General features: G+C 36.5%; 1 long non-coding RNA gene across 1 annotated transcript; it reads right to left on the reverse strand.

The window, feature by feature from the left end:
• Positions 1-419: 419 nt before the first annotated feature.
• LOC127543742 (uncharacterized) lies at positions 420-3,793 on the reverse strand. Its single transcript, XR_007949295.1, has 2 exons — positions 2,860-3,793; positions 420-804 (listed from the first exon to the last, which is right to left on the reverse strand). It is a non-coding gene; the product is annotated as an uncharacterized LOC127543742 (long non-coding RNA).
• Between the last annotated feature and the right edge of the window lie 5,939 nt (positions 3,794-9,732).

Here is a 9,732-nt window from a genome sequence, read left to right on the forward strand (position 1 = left end):
TGTGAAAAGCACTAAGAGCTTGGGGAAATTCTTTAAGGAGCTAATGTTCATAATCAAAGGGAGCCAGATGGAAGAAAAAGAAATCTGCCCTTCTCCCTCCCAGTGTTTTCTGGGGCTTTTTCCTTCTTCCCTATGCAGTCTCACTTCCTGATACATGCATACACACACACACACACACACACACACACACACACACACCACTCACACACTCACAGGATCTCAGATGAAGGAGTCAATTTGAAAATCTTACACAAACATCAGTATTGCAGCAAGTGAAAGGAGGAAGCCTAGCAAAGCATAGCAAATATGTGACCTGGAGAAAGTTCAGGGAACATAGACTGAGAGTTGGAAAGGATCTTAGCAGTCATCCAGGTCAATTACCTCCTTTTTCGGATGAGGAAACAGATGGATCAGAGTGCTAATTTTGATTATTGTTTGTTTTATTTTTTCCCCTAGTCCAATCGCCAGGATAAACTACTATAGAGATAGAGAGATTTATAACTGGATAGGATTTTGGAAATAATTTTTTCTTAATATTCTCAGCTCCCCTCCAATCCCATTTTCTTGTTGAGGAAATTAAAGTCCATCATCTGGTCCTCATTTTTCCATCTTTTTCATGAGGAGAGCATGAACAGTCTCAGAAAGTCTTGTTTTTTCTTTCTCCTCCAATAATCTGCTTTAAAGATTAAGTAACTTGCCCAGTGTCCAAAAGGTAATACAGGTCAGTGTCAAGGATTCAAAACCAGGTCCTCTGATTTGAAAGTTGATATTCTTTCCACTGAAGTATTCTATCTTCTTAAGTATCTGGAGGGAAAAAAATATTCTTGATTAAGGTTTCTAAATCTCTGCTCATAAGAAAGTGCCTTAGCTGAACTGTGCCTATGCTCACAGGACATAAAGCCAGAAGAACTTTCAGTCACAGTCATATCTTAGAATTAGAAAAGACCACACAGAGCATTTTGTCTAATCCCATTATTCTACTATGCAAAAAAAAAAAAAAAGACTTCAGAGATTAAAATGGTTGATTGAAGACACAAAAGTAAAGTAGATCCCATGATGTTATGATCACTGCTTTTTCTAACAATATTATTGCTTTTTGGCTATAAGAATAAATTTTGGGCCATAGAGCGTAACTTCTGGTCAGTGCTTTCATGCAAACATTGACAGGATGTGTTACAATACATGTAGTGTGGCCAAGATAGTGTGATAAATGTTTTCTGGAATAATAACATTATTTTCCCTTAATAGGAGTCCTTTATGGACAGATAACTCATTCTGACATCCTGTGAACGTTCAAGTAATTTCTCACCCTCTGGGAACAGATCAAGATTCAAGGAAATAACCATAATAACATAAATGTATATAGTATGAATAAAATTTAACTATTTTAGACTGGGTACCCTAGAATCTTGTATGATTTTGATCAACACAAACCAGTGAGTAAGGGAGGTCTTCTGCACTCAAAACCTTCATGGACATAATACAGTGTAATCTAGAAACTGGAATGATAGATGATATCCCATGCAAATGATGTTGGCTTACTGGTGCACAGTATTTTCTCATTCTCACATGATAGTCTATCTACTCCATAGCCTAGTACCTGACACATCGGAGATGCTTAATAAATACTTATTAACTGATGGAGAAAGAAAATTCCAACACTGCTCTTCTAGACTTTTACATAACCATATAGTCATAAACACTGAGCAAAAACTAATAAGGCCCCAATAAGGCAGGATCCTCCAAAACTGGTGCTGTATAGTCTGGCTCTTCGATCCCCCCTAACAAGAATTAAGTATATTTACATTATATAGGTTTCCTGAAGGTTTTGCCATGAGTTCATTCCTGACTGATCCCATAACTAAAAATCATTAAAATGTGCTATCATACATAGGAATCAAGGTATCAAAGAAACATAAGGAATTCACCTGTAATGTGAAGAGGTTGTACTAGATGACCAGAGAAGGAATGGAGAATGTAAGGTGAGAGTGAGGATTGTTTCATTCTTTATATCTCCAGAGCTAAGCATAGTGCTTGGCATATAATAATAAATGATTCATTCATTTAAGAAAGGAAAAACAAAACAAAACAAAAAGAGAAAGAAAGAGAAAGAAAGAAAGAAAGAAAAAAAGAAAAAAAACCTTCTAAAAGCCCTTCTTTTATCCTATCCTATTCCCTCCCTTATCCTATCCCTTAATCCATTTCTTTCCTTCCTTCTCTATCCTTCTCTCCATTTTTCTTCCTTTTTCTCCCTCTCTTTACATAGGGAATCATACTCTTATCTAATGGTGTTCTATCCAAAGGAATATAATTTTGATTGCTGAATCCTCACAAGTTACCTTGGGGTTTCCAGGCTAGATTTCTTTTCCAAGGACCATGCCTAAAATCCAAATAACTCTGGTCCTCATTGATTAGCCAATAATATATCCCAGCCCAAGCCTTTCTTGATCACTGTTTAGATTCTGATATCATGGGGGTGAGTATAAATAGCAATTGTTTCTGTTTTGCCATGATATCACTTTCCTATTGTCATGGTCCTGTTCAAGAAGGAAGAGCAAACAACAATCCATTTCCTATGAAAGTAAGATTTCAGTACTACCTGGTTTCTGTCTTCACTTGCTTCTTCTATATCAATCCTTCCTTTCATGTCTCATTTATATGAGATAATTATTTCTTTTTATCTCTGCAGTTTTATTTTTTTAGAATCACCTCATCATATAAAACTCAGCCCAAAGTTTCCAAAATTTCAAAGTACCCAAACAATGATGTTAGTCATGAGCGTACTGATAACATTTTCACATACAACAAGCAAATAATTTGACCTTATTGAGTTCTTTATAATTGGCCTTTAATGCTTACTTTATATTTCTTCTGGATCGTATATGTTAAAATTTCCATTAAGTTCTGTCCTTTTTGTCACAAATAACTGAAAGTTTTTCAATTTTCATTCATAAGTCTTCTTTCATTTTTTTTGTGGAGGAAATTTTGGAGAATTTGAAGACTTCTGTCTTACTTCATCATCTTCTCAGAATCCTCTCCCATAGTTTAATCTCAATCGTCCTTAGAAATAGAAGAACTAGACTTTTGCTCTAAGTTAAAAATTACAAATCATGTTAGTTACTTGACAAAGCATGCTAAACAATTTTTAGCAAGAGAAATATAGAGCTTATTACTACAACTAGTACTGCTAAAATTATCTCCTAGTGAATCTATTTAATTAAGGCTTCAAACAATCTTGTTATCCAAAGATTTCCCACCCCTCATCTTAGATTTTAGAGAAGATCTTCTTGGCTCCTTCCATGATCACCTTTCTTACTTCAGTGCCTTAGTCAACAGCTTCTCTTGCTTACTAGAGTATGAGTTAAAAATATCCCCTACCACAATCATCCCTTATTTAGCTAAACTTAGTTTGAATTTGTTCTAACTGAACCATACTCCTTGAAAAGAAGGTTCAAAATTAAGTGATATCTCCTTGGTAATTAAGTGGCTACTATATGAAACACTTTTTTGTTTTGTTGTTTTGTTTTTTCCATCCTTGTATCCCCATGACAGTAGACTCAGGGATACTTGGCCATATTAACAACAGAGTGATAACAAAACATTATATGTTTCTTGCCATATTAAGAGGAATTTGGTATGAAAATAGGATGAAGGAAATTATTTTAATAACAACAAATCTGGGACTTCCGGTTAAGATGGCGGAGAGGAGGCTCACAGCTGCATAAGCTCCGCGCTTTCTCTCACTATCCATTTCATTACAAGCCTCTGAATCAATGCTTGACTGAAAAAAACCCACAAATAGTTACCAAGAGAAGCCATCCTTGAGATCCGCCAAGAAAGGTCTGTCTTTACTGGAGGGCTGGGGCGGTTTTAGATCGGGCGCAGGCGGCGGGCAGCAGCAGTGAGGGCACGGGAGCAGACTGGAGAGGGGGTGGAGAGTGATCGTAGCCGTTTCTGCGGGGAGAGCTTCGCTACAGGTTTGGATAATCTCCTCCGGCAGCAAGTCAGCAGCCCAGCAGAGAAGCTAAAAACACCGGGGCTGAAGAATACAACCGCAAACAGCTGGAGTCTCTCAGGACCTGGCCCCCCCCCCCTTCCCCCCCCTCAGTGACTCAGCACGCTTTGGGATCTCAGAGCGCAGGCGCAGCACAGTCCTGCTAGTGCCTCACTGCTGCCACCTGCAGTCTGTAGAGGAAGCTCGATAACACACCAGCCCCCCCCCCAAAGAAAGACTCCAGTTTTTTTCTGTTTTTCTTTGGTAGTTTATCTCTGATTAATAGACAGAATGAGCAAGAAGCTGAAGAGGACTTTAACCCTTGACAGCTTCTATACAGATAGAGAGCAGACTCTAATTCCTGAGGAGACTAAAAACAGGCAGTCCCCAGGTGATTCCCCAAAGGAGGAGATCGGCTGTTCCTCAGCACAGATGAACCTCATAGAAGTGATTAAAAAGGCTCTCACAAGGGAGCTAGAAGAAAAATGGGAAAAGAGTCTGGAGAAAGTTAAAGAGAGAGTGGATAAAGAAGTAAAATCCTTGAAAAATAGGATTAGTGAACTGGAAACAGAAAACAGCTCTCTAAAAAACAAAATTGGCGAAATGGAAAAAAATTCCACAGAACAAAAGAACTCAATTGGACAATTAGAGAAAGATTTTAAAAAAGTGAGTGAAGAGAATACTTCACTGAAAATCAGAATTGAACAAGTGGAATTGAATGACTCGAGGAGACAAGAAGAATCAGTCAAGCAAATCCAAAAAAATCAAACAATGGAGAAAAATGTGAAATACCTTCTGGGAAGACAACAGACCTGGAAAACAGATCCAGGAGAGACAATCTGAGAATCATTGGACTCCCAGAAAAACATGATGAAAAAAAGAGCCTGGACACTGTCTTCCAGGAAATTATCAAAGAGAACTGCCCAGAAGTCATAGGAACAGAGGAAAAAATAAACATTGAAAGGATTCATCGATCACCCACTGAAAGGGATCCTAAAATCAAAACACCAAGGAATATAGTGGCCAAATGCCAGAACCCTCAGGTGAAAGAAAAAATATTGCAAGCGGCTAGAAAAACCCAATTCAAGTATCAAGGAGCCACAATAAGGATCACCCAGGATCTGGCAGCATCCACATTAAAAGATCGAAGGGCCTGGAATATGATATTCCGAAAGGCTAAGGAACTTGGTATGCAACCAAAAATAACTTACCCAGCGAGAATGAGCATCTTTTTCCAGGGAAGAAGATGGACATTCAACGAAGTAAGCGAATTTCATCTATTTCTGATGAAAAAACCAGAACTTAACAAAAAGTTTGATCTACAAATATAGAACTCAAGAGAAATCTAAAAAGGTAAAGATTAATCTTGGGAACTATATTTTGACTATATAGATGTATAAAGAATACATGTATACCTTGTTCTAGAAATTGATGTGGAAAGGACATTGTACCAGAAAAAGGGTAAAGTGGGGGTAGTACATCTCATGAAGAGGCATAGGAAACCTATTATATCTGAGAGAAAGAATGGAGGGGGATGAATATAGTGGGTATCTTACTGCCTTCAGAATTGGCTTTAAGTGAAAAATCTTAAGACATATTCAATCTATGGTGAAACTTCTCCCATCTCATTGAAAAGTGAGAAGGAAAAGTGGAAAGGGAAGGAATAAGCTAAGGGGAAGGGAATACGGGAACTGGGAGGGAAAGGGGTAAGATAGGGGGAGGAACTCTAAGGAGGGGGGAGGGATACTAAAAAGGGAGGGCTGTGAGAAGCAAGGGGTGCTCACAAGCTTAATACTTGGAAGGGGGGGAAAGGGGAAAGAAGGGAGGAAAGCATAAACCGGGGTTAACAAGATGGCAAGTAATACAGAATTGGTCATTCTAACCATAAACGTGAACGGGGTAAACTCCCCCATAAAGAGAAAGCGGTTAGCAGAATGGATTAAAAGCCAGAATCCTACAATATGTTGTTTACAGGAAACACACCTGAAGCGGGGAGATACATGCAGGTTAAAGGTAAAAGGTTGGAGCAAAATCTACTATGCTTCAGGTGAAGTCAAAAAAGCAGGGGTAGCCATCCTGATCTCAGATCAAGCTAAAGCAAAAATTGACCTAATTAAAAGAGATAAGGAAGGACACTATATCTTGCTAAAGGGTAGCACGGATAATGAAGCACTATCTATATTAAACATATATGCACCAAGTGGGGTAGCATCTAAATTCTTAAAAGAGAAACTAAGAGAGCTGCAAGAAGAAATAGACAGTAAAACTATAATAGTGGGAGATCTTAACCTTGCACTCTCAGAATTAGATAAATCAAACCAGAAAATAAATAAGAAAGAAGTCAAAGAGGTAAACAGAATACTAGAAAAGCTAGATATGATAGATCTCTGGAGAAAATGTAATGGAGACAGAAAGGAATACACTTTCTTTTCAGCAGTTCATGGAACCTATACAAAAATTGACCATATATTAGGACATAAAAACCTCAAACTCAAATGTAGTAAGGCAGAAATAGTAAATGCATCCTTTTCAGACCACGATGCAATGAAAATTACATTCAACAAAAAAGCAGGGGGAAGTAGACCAAAAAATAATTGGAAACTAAATAATCTCATACTAAAGAATGATTGGGTAAAACAGCAAATCATAGACATAATTAATAACTTCACCCAAGAAAACGATAATAATGAGACATCATACCAAAATGTATGGGATGCAGCCAAAGCGGTAATAAGGGGAAATTTCATATCTCTAGAGGCCTATTTGTATAAAATAGAGAAAGAGAAGGTCAATGAATTGGGTTTGCAATTAAAAATGCTAGAAAAGGAACAAATTAAAAACCCCCAGTCAAACACTAAACTTGAAATTCTAAAAGTAAAAGGTGAGATCAATAAAATTGAAAGTAAAAAAACTATTGAATTGATTAATAAAACTAAGAGTTGGTTCTATGAAAAAACCAACAAAATAGACAAACCCTTAGTAAATCTGATTAAAAAAAGGAAAGAGGAAAATCAAATTGTTAGTCTTAAAAATGAAAAGGGAGAACTCACCACTAACGAAGAGGAAATTAGAGCAATAATTAGGAGTTACTTTGCCCAACTTTATGCCAATAAATTCGACAACTTAAATGAAATAGAAAAATACCTCCAAAAATACAGCTTGCCCAAACTAACAGAGGAAGAAGTAAATATCCTAAACAGTCCCATCTCAGAAAAAGAAATAGAACAAACTATCAATCAACTCCCTAAGAAAAAATCCCCAGGACCAGATGGATTTACATGTGAATTCTACCAAACATTTAAAGAACAATTAACTCCAATGTTATATAAACTATTTGAAAAAATAGGGATTGAAGGAGTCCTACCAAACTCCTTTTATGACACAGATATGGTACTGATACCTAAACCAGGTAGGCTGAAAACAGAGAAAGAAAATTATAGACCAATCTCCCTAATGAATATGGATGCTAAAATCTTAAATAAAATATTAGCAAAAAGATTACAGAAAATTGTCACCAGGATAATACACTATGACCAAGTAGGATTTATACCAGGAATGCAGGGCTGGTTCAATATTAGGAAAACTATTAACATAATTGACTATATCAATAACCAAACAAACAAAAACCACATGATCATCTCAATAGATGCAGAAAAAGCATTTGATAAAATCCAACATCCATTCCTAATAAAAACACTTGAGAGCATAGGAATAAATGGACTTTTCCTTAAAATAGTCAGGAGCATATATTTAAAACCATCAGTAAGCATCATATGCAATGGGGAAAAACTGGAACCTTTCCCAGTAAGATCTGGAGTGAAGCAAGGTTGCCCACTATCACCATTATTATTTAATATCGTATTAGAAACACTAGCCTCGGCAATAAGAGTCGAGAAAGATATAAAAGGAATTAGAGTAGGCAATGAGGAAACCAAACTATCACTCTTTGCAGATGATATGATGGTATACCTAGAGAACCCCAGAGATTCTACCAAAAAGCTATTGGAAATAATTCATAATTTTAGCAAAGTAGCTGGCTACAAAATAAATCCCCATAAATCCTCAGCATTTTTATACATCACCAACAAAACCCAACAGCAAGAGATACAAAGAGAAATTCCATTCAGAATAACTGTTGATACCATAAAATATTTGGGAATCTATCTACCAAAGGAAAGTCAGGAATTATATGAGCAAAATTATAAAAAAGTCTCCACACAAATAAAGTCAGACTTAAATAATTGGAAAAATATTAAGTGCTCTTGGATCGGCCGAGCGAACATAATAAAGATGACAATACTCCCTAAACTAATCTATTTATTTAGTGCTATACCAATCAGACTTCCAAGAAAATATTTTATTGATCTAGAAAAAATAACAACAAAATTCATATGGAACAATAAAAAGTCGAGAATCTCAAGGGAATTAATGAAAAAAAAATCAAATGAAGGTGGCCTAGCTGTACCTGATCTAAAATTATATTATAAAGCAGCAGTCACCAAAACCATTTGGTATTGGCTAAGAAATAGATTAGTGGATCAGTGGAAAAGGCTAGGCTCACAAGACAGAATAGTCAACTATAGCAATCTAGTGTTTGACAAACCCAAAGCCCCTAACTTCTGGGAAAAGAATTCATTATTTGATAAAAACTGCTGGGATAATTGGAAATTAGTATGGCAGAAATTAGGCATGGACCCACACTTAACACCATATACCAAGATAAGATCAAAATGGGTCTATGACCTAGGCATAAAGAACGAGACTATAAATAAATTAGAGGAACATAGAATAGTTTATCTCTCAGACTTGTGGAGGAGAAAGAAATTTGTGACCAAAGATGAACTAGAGACCATTACTGATCACAGAATAGAAAATTTCGATTACATCAAATTAAAAAGCCTTTGTACAAATAAAACTAATGCAAACAAGATTAGAAGGGAAGCAACAAACTGGGAAAACATTTTCACAGTTAAAGGTTCTGATAAAGGCCTCATTTCCAAAATATATAGAGAACTGACTCAAATTTATAAGAAATCAAGCCATTCTCCAATTGATAAATGGTCAAAGGATATGAACAGACAATTTTCAGAGGATGAGATTGAAACTATTACCACTCATATGAAAGAGTGTTCCAAATCATTATTGATCAGAGAAATGCAAATTAAGACAACTCTGAGATACCACTACACACCTGTCAGATTGGCTAAGATGACAGGAAAAAATAATGATGAATGTTGGAGGGGATGCGGGAAAACTGGGACACTAATGCATTGTTGGTGGAGTTGTGAACGAATCCAACCATTCTGGAGAGCAATCTGGAATTATGCCCAAAAAATTATCAAAATGTGCATATCCTTTGATCCAGCAGTGTTTCTATTGGGCTTATATCCCAAAGAAATACTAAAGAAGGGAAAGGGACCTGTATGTGCCAAAATGTTTGTAGCAGCCCTGTTTGTAGTGGCTAGAAACTGGAAAATGAATGGATGCCCATCAATTGGAGAATGGCTGGGTAAATTGTGGTATATGAATGTTATGGAATATTATTGTTCTGTAAGAAATGACCAGCAGGATGAATACAGAGAGGCTTGGAGAGACCTACATGAACTGATGCTAAGTGAAATGAGCAGAACCAGGAGATCATTATACACTTCGACAACGATATTGTATGAGGACATATTTTGATGGAAGTGGATTTCTTTGACAAAGTGACCTGAGTTTCAATTGATAAATGACGGACA

The sequence above is a fragment of the Antechinus flavipes genome, chromosome 1 (assembly GCF_016432865.1).
Source record: "Antechinus flavipes isolate AdamAnt ecotype Samford, QLD, Australia chromosome 1, AdamAnt_v2, whole genome shotgun sequence".
Classification (NCBI taxonomy): domain Eukaryota; kingdom Metazoa; phylum Chordata; class Mammalia; order Dasyuromorphia; family Dasyuridae; genus Antechinus; species Antechinus flavipes.